At 38.0% G+C, this 12,909-nt stretch overlaps 1 pseudogene; it reads right to left on the reverse strand.

Annotated features, from left to right (window-relative positions):
* LOC103258777 overlaps window positions 1–7,974 on the reverse strand; it is an 11,901-nt pseudogene extending 3,927 nt beyond the window's left edge.
* Window positions 7,975–12,909: the final 4,935 nt, after the last annotated feature.

Below are 12,909 nucleotides of genomic sequence, written 5' to 3' on the forward strand. Positions count from 1 at the left end.
AAAAAAAAAAAAAATATATATATATATATATATACAAATTGTAGTATTTATCACTAGGTAATATTCACTTATACACTGAATATACTCAGTGAGCTATACCCAATTATCAGCCAAATAAAATTCTAAGCAATTCATAGAGAGAAGCAGAATTTTTATTTACAATGATCACGATGATACCACTTGCATTTATTAATTCTCATAAATTTTTAGAAAATCTTAGGAGAAAAGGCAGGGTTATATCTTCCTCAACATACGTAGATGTAATATTTGTGGTGTTAACTTTTGAAAGAAGCCCCATTTCTAGGACATGAAATAACGGACATTTTTGATGAGAGAGAAATTTCAATAGTATGCCACACAAGCCTGACTTGTTGGCATGTTAAATGAGCCAGAGAGTATGAGGGATACTAGTTGAGAGTAAATATCCTAATGCAAACAGATACAGTTATTTTCTACTATAGTGGAATTAGCAAACCTAGGAAGGCATGAAAATATCAGGAGGAATTTCTCATGGATGTCAAAATGAGGACGTGAAGATTCAAAGAGGTAAGTGAGGACACAAGGATCCAGATAAATAAATGGTTTCCCAAACCTCGTCAGACCAGACTGTAGTAAAACATGGGCCAGAATCCTAATACCGTGACTGTAGACCAAAAAACTTTCTACTACCTCATGCTACATCAAGCAAATATAAGCAAGTTTTGTTATACTCAAAAAAGCCCTCTCAAAATCAGTGGGCTGAATCAAACACCATTCTGGCTCTGGGCAGATTAATTAAATCCAAATTGCATTTTGAAATGGGGAGCTGACTACAACCCAAGATACATACCCTGGGGAGTGCTATATCCTTAGGGTTGAGTAACGAAGTGAGAATCCGAAGAGGAAATCAGAAACCTAGAGAATAGTGGGAGACTGCAACAAAATTTGGGAGTTTGGAGGAGCCACAGATTCATCGTTGGGCTGGAAGTTTGGGTATGAACTTGTTAAGGGAAATTTACCAGATGAGACAATACATATAGGCAGAAGGAAAGTTAGAGAAATTCTGTAGGCAGAAACCCACAGAGAATTACTTCTGAGATACGACCGAGTAACTGAATGATTCCACCAATTGGATCTTATTTCTCTAGTGCCTTGAGAGTGGGAAAACATAGCTTTAGTTCGTATCTAGGATTAAATTGAGCTTGAAAAATGGAAAGTAAACTTAAAAAAATCACTTGATAACTTCATCTGCATCTAGTTACATCTTGGGACAGTGTATCTACATCTCATCTGATTTTTATGCAGGCAATTTCCCTAGACTCAGACTATTGTAAAATCAAGTGTATTTAAAAGTGCATCCTCTGATTTGTACAAAAGTAGTTATGGACAAAGGGCAGGGATAAATATCAAAGAGATTTTTAAAAGACAGAGATATATAGACCGGGACAAAGGCGTTTACTCTGTTCTGTATTGTTTACTTAACTATTGAACTTTTTTTTTACCCCAATACAGTCTCCAAAACTGCAAATTCAACATATATAATGCTTAATAAAACATGTTTTTGCTACTTCTGCTCCTTCTTCTACGATTCCTATCTTGGTGAGAAGAACTAATATTTACCAGTCTCCCAAGTTTAAAAAACAAACAAAAACTAAACTTGCCTCTCTCCCTAATCCCACATCCAGTGGGTCATACACCCCTTTAGATTCACTACGATTAGTCTAGCTGAGGTCATCATTCCTTCATTTATTGCAATAGTTGCCCTACTGGTCTTTTCCTCTAATGCAGTCCCATCATTCATGCCATACTGCTGACAGAGTAATCTTTTTAAACAAAAATATGGTCCTGACAATTATCTTCAGGAAAATATCAAAATTTTAAAAATACAGTTTAGAGACTTCTACTTATTGTAATTTGGGTGATTCTCATGACCATGTTTAAGTGCATGGTCTCCAAAATAGTCTAGTTTATATCTAATTTGCACCGCATTGTGTGCCTTTTGAAAGGCTATTTAATCTTTTTGGTATTTTCTCTCATCTGTAATTGAAATTATTAAACATACTGAATATGTTTGAAGAAATGTTTGAAGGAGATGGAAAAATGAATATCAAGCAAAACATTATGATGAATTACCAAGTAGAATTTTAAAACTACCAGATAGAATATAAATTTGAAAATTCTGAAATTTACAAAATAAATGTTTTAAGTTTAAAATTTAAAAAAAAACTTCACAAAAAGCTCATCAAAATTCAGCAATATATAAAAACATAACACAACATGACTGAGTTGGATTTATCCTGAAACACATAAAGATTGATATAAGATTAAGAAAATAATTAACTACATTAATTATAAATCATAATTACGCTAATAAAAAAGAAAAATGCCGGGCTTGGTGGCTCACCCTGTAATCCCTTGCCTTTGGGAGGCTGAGGTGAGTGGATTGCCTGAGCTCGCGGGTTCAAGACCCACCTGGGCAACTTGGAGAGACCTCATCTCTACAGTCAATCAAAATATGAGCCGGGCATGGTAGTACACACCTGTAGTTCCAACTACTTGGAAGGCTGAGGTGGAAGGATCGCCAGAGCCCAGCAGGTTGAGGCTGCGGTGGCCGGGAGAGGCCACTGCATTCCAGTCTGGGTGACAGAGTGAGACTCCACCTCAAAAAAAAAAAAAAAGAGAAGAAAAAAGAAAAATATTTGATACAATTTAACTTCCAATCAGGAAGCATAGAATACCAAGAAGTATAGAAAACTATCTTAATTTGCTGAAGAGCATCTAGAAGAAAAATTTGAAACATTCTACTTAATGATGAAACACTCTAAATACTTCCCTTACTTTAAAAAAAACTGTTTGCCTGTTTAAAAAATAAAATAAAATGTGTGCCCCAAATCACCATTTCTAATCAAAATGAATTCTATCTAGCACAGCATAGCGAGAAAAAATAAATAAGAGTTGTAAAAGTTGAAATGGAAGAAACAAAACTACCATTAGTCACAGATGGTATAAGTGTCTACATTTTTTAAAAATTGAAAAAAATCTACAAGAAAATTCTTAGAATTAATTAGAAAGCAAGCAAAATTGCTAGATTCAAATTCTATATAACAGAAAGAAATGCTCAAAATATGTAATTTTTATGAATAACATTTAAAATATTGTCTTAAAAAATCTATAAAGGGCTAAGACAAATCTAACAAAAATGTATAAGGCCTTAAGGGGAAATTTTTACAATAGTAGTAAAGAAAACCTACATAAATAAAGAGATATACCATATTCATTGACTAGAAGACTAAATAAGTAGAACAATTCTGCCATGATTTATCAATCACTCACTACAGATAAACAAATTCTGACAAGTTTTGAGTATATACATATGTGTATGTGTTAAGAACTTGGGAAGCTGATTTTAAATTGATATGAAAAAAGCCAAAAATAGCAAAAAAAACCAAACTTATTTAGGAAAACAAACAAACAAGATGGGAGGTCCTTATCTTACCAGATATTCTGACTTACTAGAATGCTGTTAGATTAAGAAAAGATTGTATCAGAGCAAGAATAGAAAAATAACCAAATAGACAGTCCAGAAATATATTGAAAACTAACACCTTTTACCTCCATATTCAGCCTGGACAATGAGAATTGTAACCACATCTTGTTGACAGTGTTAACATGACTCTGCCATTCCACTATCTTCATAGCATTTCTTTACTATCCCAGGGCTGTCCTGCCAAGGCAAATGGTTTGATGGTTTATTACAGGAATGTTCCAAAAGACCCCACAACTTTTCAATGAAAAACATCAACAATTTACTTTGAACCCCTCATCTCAAAATCCTCTCTTTATTCTTTCCACGAACCCTCAAGTATCATGATCTTTACCCAATACTAAGCAAGCCCCCACAACAAAATAACCTTAAACCATACTTCCAGTTCTCAATAAATTTTGAACTTGCTTTCCCCATGCTAAGACACAGCCAATACTTTGTGAAGTGGCATTCCCCCTTACCACAACATGCAATAAACTCAGCTTTATCTCCTAGTGACACCTGAGGAGGCCAGTTTTAATAATATCCACATTTATACCGAAACTTCATTGATGACAGATCTTGCATGGCAGATCAGTGAGGAAACAAAGTATTGACTTTCGATACACAATGCTGAAATAATTGATTTTATCATTACAGAAAACTACAAAATTGGACTCAGTGTCTACTATGTACAGCAATCAATTTCAAGGTATATTAAAAACTTACATGCAAAAAGAAAAACTATAAAAATGTTAGAAGACAGTATAGAATATAATCTCCAGATAAGGAAGGTTTTTAAAATAAGATACAATAAACACAATATATAAAAAATAAGACTGATGAATTTAATTTCATGAAAGTTAAAAATTTTAGTTTATTGATAAAAAAGACAAACCATAATTTAGAGAAGAGAGTTAACTACATATATAACACACAAAAAAAATTAGAATCAAGAATATAGATGAGATAGTCCCAATTCTCCACTGCGATATGTTACAGAGCATTGAAAATAAGGTAAAGCATTCTCATTTTTAAGAGTCAAGTATAACATTAACACTTAACTCTCAGATACACAGTACAAAAAGAGAAAATTGCAACCCAATATCATGTATAAATATTGATGGAAAAGTTCACATTGAATATTCGCGGAAAAAAATACAAAAAGAATTTCTACTCATTAATAAGAAAGAAAACAGCCAGGTTCTGTGGCTCAGCCTGTAATCCCAGCACTTGGGGAGGCCGAAGTGAGTGGATTGCCTGAGCCCACGGGTTTGAGACCCGCCTGGGCAACTTGGTGAGACCTCATCTCTACAATAAATCAAAAATTAGCCAGGCGTGGTAGCACGCGCCTATAGTTCCAGCTACTTGGAAGTCTGAGGCGGAAGGATCGCCGGAGCCCAGCAGGTCGAGGCTGCAGTGGCCCAGAGTGAGACTCCAACTCAAAAAATAAATAAATAAATAAATAAGAAAGAAAACAAATAACCCAATTTTTTAAAAAGGACAAAAAATAATAGTCAAAAATAAAGAAAAATAAATATAAAAAATGCTCAATTTCAGAATGCAAATTAAGTCTGTACCAAGAAACCAGTTTACACACATCAGATTAACAAAAATTTACAAGTCAGATATTATCAAGTGTTGGAAAAGACAGAGAACAGGAATCTTATAATATATAACTGAGCTTGCAAAGAGGTAGAACTGTTTTGGAAAATGATCTAACATTATCTGATGTATAGCACGCTTTCCCTATTTCTCAACAATTTTAAAACTATTTTGGCTGGGCTCAGTGGCTCGGCCTGTAATCCCAGCACTTTGGGAGGCCAAGGCGAGTGGATTGCCTGAGCCCATGGGTTCAAGAACAGCCCTGGCAACTTGGCGATACCTCTTTACAATAAATAAAAAATTAGCCAGGTGTGGTAGTGTGCGCCTGTAGTTCTGCTTCTTGAAAGACTGAGGCAGAAGGATCACCGGAGCCCAACAGGTCAACACTGGAGTTACCATGAGTGTGCCACTGCATCCAACCCGGGCGACAGAGTGAGACTCCAACTCCAAAAAAAAAATTTTTATTATTCTCTTTTCAAACATTAGTTATTTGCTTTAAATGATTATTTCTGGAAAAGTAGTCAAACAGAAATTGTCCAAATAAGTCCCTCTAAGACTTCAAGTGAGTCAGTTCTTCAATTTTCCATTCATTCTCCTACCAGCCTTTAGTTCCTCATCTACAGACTGGCATATCCAAGAAGAGGAAAAAAAAGAAGGAATACTAAATTGCTATTTTCCGTGAAAGTCTATATGGCTTAATCTGAAAGTGAATATAGATTATATTTCCCCTCTAGGTCCTGCAATCCTGAACTGAGCACGAAATGGAGAAGTTAACCATTGAAAGGAAGAGAGTGGTAATGTATCAGTGCTTCAGTCTGCAGAAATTCCAGTAATTACACTGTCTCTTAGACACTATTTGGGAGTTAAATATAGGCACACTGTCCTGTCCATGGTTAAGGGCTCCTTTTTCAATCAGGGGAAGAAAAATCCAGAGACTTTTTTCCCTCTTCATACTCTAATAGGAATGTTTTATCTGGCTGAGTGAAGCCCCACTAAAAGGTTGCTATTTCTCCATTATTTCTGCCTCAGCTCTGAATTCCCACAGCTCTTTGTACCACCATCGAGACACTTATCAGAGCGAAAGGGATACGGCAGATTTCTATCCTGCTAACTTGTAGACCTTTTCTGGGCATCTTCACATCCCTTAACACAGGGCCTCAGAGGTAGTTTGCAATAAATTGATGCTCCTTGACTTGAACCTATTCAGCAAATACCACAACTCCAAATGGCATAACTAAATGACAGAGTCCAATTTCTGACTCTTTCCTAGTAAAGAACAGTTTGCTAACAAAGGCTTTTGAGTCATATATATCTCCTAAAGCAAAGCCCCTAAGATGGAAAGTAGCATCCAAGATTCTTAGGTGAATCTGAATCAATTCTTATCAGAATTTAGCTTTTGTAAAATCTCACAAGTTTTCCAGCCTGTGACATATCTCTCATCGGGTAGATGATACGTGAAAGTAAATTAAATGTCTGTTTAAGTAACATCATAATAAATGTTTTAAAGAGAAAAACCATATGTAAAAAATAAGGGATCAACATATCTTAAGGAGACTATAATCATTTATCCTCTTTTTTTCTAAAGAGATTTTCTGCTTTTCAAGCTGATGCCATGAGTTTACCAAGGAAAATGGGGTGCGTGGGTATCACCTTGAAATCAAATTAAGCAAATGGTGCCCTAATGGCCTAAAAGAATTAATATACCTTCAACACATGAGCTGTTTCCTTCAGAGAAATAAGATCCTTATTAATTTGGACCAAAAAATCATGAAAAAAAGGGCAGGTATAAGAAATGTTATCCCCCTTTGGGGAATGGAGCAAGCAAGACAGGAAATTGAAATGACTGACCTTTGTCATAGAGGGAGACATGTGTCAGAGCTAATTACAGAGACCATTTTGGCTCTTATTTTAAATTGTCAGACTTCTGCAATTAGAAATCACTTATGCTCTCAGTGCTATATTAATTTGTACTTAGATCAAAGACTCTGAGACTATCATGCCTAGAAGTGACCTTGGAGGCCAAACTCTTCATTTTTCAGATGAGGAAACTGATACCCAGAGAAGTGATAAAATTTGTTCAGAGTCAAAGTCGCACATACACCCGAGAATCAAAGTTTGGCTTAAGTCCAGTAGTTTTTCCTCTGATGATGCTATGTTTCAGAGAAAAGTTACTTACATTTTCTTTTTTAAATATTTTATGTAATAAATGTATTGCACAAATGTTAAAGTATGTTATAAAATTTTAAAATATGCTTACCTCATGCACCATTGTTTCCAGTACTTCGTTTCTGATATTAACATGTGTACTCAAATACAGACATGAATACACATGCCACCACTGGGTGACCTTCCCTCCTTAGGGTGCCTGTAATACTCAGTGCATCTTTGATCTTTGCATTAAAGACATATATAAAGATCTATTTACACCTGTCACCCTTGCTATATATTTGCTTATTGAGAATAAAGACTGGGTCTTATTCAACTTTGTATTCCAAAATGTTAATACAAAGTAAATCTATTGAAAGAGTAAATGATTTAATGTGCCCATTACAAGACAAGCATTTTTCAAATGATCCATGACAATATCGAAGACTAATTAGTGTTTTAGGTGATTTAACAAGCAACATGCCTTGGGTCTTCTGAAGAAGGAACTCTAAACGAGGTTAACCGATAACAGCATCTCCTTTCTCTGTCTCAAAGAAAAATCATTCAATGGTTTTGTCAAATCCAACTCCTCTCTCTGAGTATGAAATCCTAACACACCTTCTGAGTATTATTCCATTAATCACCCCGAATCCTTAGTTTCTCCACTTATTAATTGCCCTCTACCTATAAACAAACAAACTTAAAGCTTCTTGTTGCCCCATGTCCCCCACAAACTAATTATATTTTTTTCACTTTCACTAGAGTTGTTTTCACTACCCATCTCTGCTTACTGAGTGTTCACTTTTTCTTCCTCTCCTTTAAACTTGGCACATAAACAAATGATGAATATAAGAACTTCAAAACCTAAGCATTATGCAGTTGAACCACCAGGTTCAATTGCCTTAACTTGCCTCAATTTGTTTCCTAGGCACCTTCAGTTCTCCATGGCTCCTAACCTCTAATTCACCACAGCCCCTTTAGTTTACCACAACTGAAGATTGGTCCTTACTCCTTTACTTTGATCCTACTTTTGAGTCATATTTAATTCGGAGGAGTGGGGAGCAAGATGGGCAGAAAGTTGTCTAGCCACGCTGATAAAAACTCAAGTCTTACATAACTCAGGTTTCAGGTTCCTAAACCGAACCACAGTTTTTCATTTCAGGCTTCTTTGAAAAGTTGGTCCCAGAGCCACCACAAATACAATCAGAAATAAAACCTCATCAAGGTAAAAGAATAAAAAAGTTAAGGTAGAAAATTTATGAAATTGGTTCATTAATTTAGAAAGCCAGAATATCTTCTGAAATACCAGCAGAAAGCTCTCTCACTATCCTCTCTAATCCAGGTCAAGCTGAAGAGTCCAGAACTGTTGTGTGATCCAGGCACTCCCAGAGAACAGATGTTCCTGATAAGGGAAGCTGCCTTCTCCCATCTTCTCGTGGATCTTTCTCTCCTTCCTGCAGCTGTAACTCGTGTGCTGCTTTGCAACTAAAGTCCAAAGCAGTCTTTGCTCCAGCTTCACCAGCCCTTCTGCGATTTCGGGTCATGGGGCCATCTGTTTTATCATGTGAGCCGCTCTCCAGGGCTTTAGGGATCCCAGCATGAACACAGGGATGGCCAAATCTATTACCTTGGGCTGTTGGAAATATCGGCAGTAGCTGCTGCCTGTCAACTAGGAAAAGTATAGTTTGCTAAAATCCCAAGTTAGGCACCTAATTAGCCATGTGAACTTGCCAAGGTCCTTAACCTTAATAAGCCTTCGTGTCTCAGCAGAAAAAGCAGATATAATAATACCTAAGTATAATAATACCTGATCTATAATAAGTAGAAAATTTTTACTTATTATACATACCAGCAAGTGATACATGCTAAAGAAATAGTTGTTATTTTAGTTTTTTACCATTTCCAATGTTATTATTTACTTTAGCAGTCATTTACTCCAAGTGGAAACATTTGTATATCTTCTCTGACTTCTGCCAAGATACGTGACTTCAGTGGATAGAGATACCTTACCAAATTTATAAGTCCTGTAAAACCATTTGTCAAATTTTCTCTCTGTTGTCCATTTTACTCATTGTATAATTTTAGCTCTGCATAAGATTCATTCAATAATTTATGGAATAATTATTATATGTCTACGATATACAAAGTGCTATGCTAGCCACTGGAGATAAAAGCTGTAAATAAGGTAAACAGTATCATTGCGTTTGTGGAGTCTAGACGACTGGGGAAGGATTAACAGGAGAGGGTGAGTGTTCCAAACAAAATGAACTGCACATAGGAAGAAGTCCTGTGTGCCCCGAGGATTCTCCTCTGCTAATAATGCTGGTTCCAGCCAGGCTCGGTGGCTCAGCCTGTAATACCGCACTTTGGGAGGCTGAGGTGAGTGGATTGCCTGAGCCTGCAGGTTCGAGACACGCCAGGGCAACTTGGCGAGACCTCATCTCTACAATAAATTAAAAAATCAACTGGGCATGGTAGTGTGTGCCTGTAATTCCGGCTACTCGGAAGGCTGAGGCGGAAGGACCGCCAGACCCCAGCAGGTCAAGGCTGCAGTGGCCGGGAGCGGCCACTGCACTCCAGTCTAGGCGACAGAGTAAGACTCTACTCAAAAATAATAATAATAATAATAATTCTGGTTCCACTGCTAGCACACAAAGTACAGCTGCAGTCTGGGCTACTGAGTAAGTTGATACAGCAAAAGTGCTGAGCTGCCATTGAAATCTAAGAAATGTGAAACAGGACCCTTGTAGATACCAGTAATTGTAACGCTGGCTTTATTCTTATATGACGGTGGCCATTTATGGTGGTATGGTAACAGGTAGAATAAAGACTGCTCGGTTCTCAAAAAACTCAAGATAACCATGCTATACATTCCTTGTGTATATTCAAATTTCTTGGCTCCCTTACTCGAACAGGGCATATATTGGTAGAGAATCTGGCCTGAGTACCACAAGAACATCATAAAATTCATGGCTTTTGCTTCTTCTTCCTTTTATTTAATGAACTTCAAATGAGTTTCATGAGGTTGATTCTCTGTCAGCCCTTTGACATATCTTAGTGGTAGAGGAACATGGATACTGTGTGGGGCAGTTCAAGGATTTAGACTTTAAGCACAAATACAAAAATAAATGTCCAGCCTCAACTCCAAACTTTTGACCTACTCTGAGAGGGTGGAAGGCACATGGTGCATTTGAAGAAAAAGAAGCCAGTAGGGATAGAAAGAGTAAGAGCATAGAGAAGCGAGTGACAGGAGACAAACGGATGAGGTAGATAGGCCAGGACAAGTTTGTGTAGGACACACAGGCCATGTCAAAATAAAACGGGATCTCATGAAAGACAATGACATACATACTCTATCTTTTTGAAAGGTTAAAAAAAGCAAATGCATTCCAAGAGTAAAAGAAATCTCAGAATGGCAAACATCCTGCCAGAAAAAAAAAACAAAAAAACACTTCAATATAGAAATGTGATTGCTATGACATCACTTTGATCAGTAACTGAAGAAGACACAAGGAAAACATTGGATTCCTATGTATGTGTCATTCACTCAGGGAGCCAGAGCTTCGCTGAGTCCCATGAGATGGGTTTGGAGTAGATCTGGAAGATCACGTGGCATGGCTCCCTGCCAGCAAGTGAATGAGGCAAGGAGTCAGGTCACACTGACGAGATGGCTTTAATGTTGTCACAGAGAATGCTAGGGTGTCTGAACATACATATATGTGTGGGTGTGTACATATGCATATCCGTGTATGTATGTATATATGTACACACAAACATCATATGTATATGTATTTTTAAACACCAGGGGATCAATAGAAAGAGACCACATGACTTGTTTACGAAAAGATACTTAAGTGGGACAAGAAAGGTATTCTTTTAACAAAAATGTATCTTGTGACTTCTATTTTCTAGGCACCCTTTTAATGACAAACTACATAGCAGGAAGTAAGACGCAAAACGTCTACCCTCATCGGGGGTGCAGGGAGGCAGATTATGAACCTGTGCTCAAGTACATATATAGGACGTCAGATCCAATAAGTACAAGGGAGGAAAATGAAACAGGGAAGAGAGAGGCAGAGTGTTGTGGTCAAAGACACCCTCACAGATAAGATGTATTTGAATGGCATCCTAAAGGAAGAAGGGGGCCCACCATGTGGATATTGAGGCTTCTAAATAGGAGCAGGGAGAGCAGCCCCAACACAGAAGTGTGCTGCCAAAAGGCACAAGAGGTCAGAAAGGATCAGTGGCCCAGCTCATCCTCAATAAGGAGTTTTATTAAATTGTTTGGTAGACAGTAAGCAATAACTGATCTCCATTTCCTCACACAACCCTTCAGTAAAATCCTTCCAGTTGCTTCTTGCCACCAGAGTGGGAACAGTAAATTGCTGAGTCTTGTTTTACTATTGTCTTCAGCTATACCCTCAGGTTATTCAAGGAAGGCCCAAAACATTGGTATGAAAGTAACCTACAATTAAAGGAAGACATATGAGAAGACAAAAATTATACATGAAAATAATTCCCAGCCAGGCGTGGTGGCTCAGCCTGTAATCCCAGCACTTTGAGAGGCCAAGGCAAGAGGATTGCCTGAGCACAAGGGTTCGAGACCAGCCTGGGCAACTTGGTGAGACCTCGTCTCTACAATAAATCACAAAAAAACCTAGTCAGGTGTGGTGGTGTGTGTCTGTTGTTCCAGCTACTTGGAAGGCTGAGGCAGAAGGATCGCCTAAGCCCAGCAGGTTGAGGCTGCAGTGGCCGTGAGCGTGCCATGGCACTCCAGCCTGGGAGACAAGGGTGAGTTTCCAATTCCAAAAAAAAAAAAAAAGAAAGAAAGAAAAGAATTCCCAATTTTAAGAGCAGAAATTCTGCTCAAGGGAGTTAACTGGCAGACTACACAAAGCCCTCCAGTGACTCCGGGAGAATTCTCCCTAACAGTCATCATATCTGCATGAACTTTTCCAGAACACCATGCTGAAGTTGCATTCTTTTTTTTTTTGAGTTGGAGTCTCACTCTGTCGCCCAGACTGGAGTACAGTGGCCACTCCCGGCCACCACAACCTCGACCTGCTGGGCTCCGGTGATCCTTCCGCCTCAGCCTTCCGAGTAGCTGGAATTACAGGCATGCGCTACCACGCCCGGTTGATTTTTTGATTTATTGTAGAGATGAGGTCTCGTTGCCCAGGCGGGTCTCAAACTCACAGGCTCAGGCAATCCACTCACCTCAGCCTCCCAAAGGCGCGGGATTACAGGCTGAGCCTGCATTCTTGGTTGAGATACTTGTAGGATACAACTATTCCCATAGATTTACTTTAAGAGAACCCTCTCCCTGAGTCTTAGCCCTGAGATTTGAGTAGAGACAGATCCCTTCTCCCTCTCAAGATAACAGGGCAAGTCTAGAGTGACTCAAGCCAGTTAATCAGTTATTCAGTACTGTTGGTCACAGTGCTAAGGGTAGCCTAAGCAAGTTCAATCCAAGTGACCCTTGGAGTTTTTGCTAGGAATTTCTGGATGTATTTGTTTGCTAGGCTGGCTTAAACAACAGAAATTTGTTCTCTCAAAGTTCTGGGGGCTGGAAGTCTGAGATCAAGGATTTTTTTGTTGTGTTTTTGTTTTGGTGTGTGTGTGTGTGTGTGTGTGTGTGTGTGTGTGTGTGTGTGTGT

Source organism: Carlito syrichta, unplaced genomic scaffold, assembly GCF_000164805.1.
Source record: "Carlito syrichta isolate Samal-C Ts95f unplaced genomic scaffold, Tarsius_syrichta-2.0.1 Scaffold302362, whole genome shotgun sequence".
In the NCBI taxonomy this organism is placed as follows: Eukaryota; Metazoa; Chordata; class Mammalia; order Primates; family Tarsiidae; genus Carlito; species Carlito syrichta.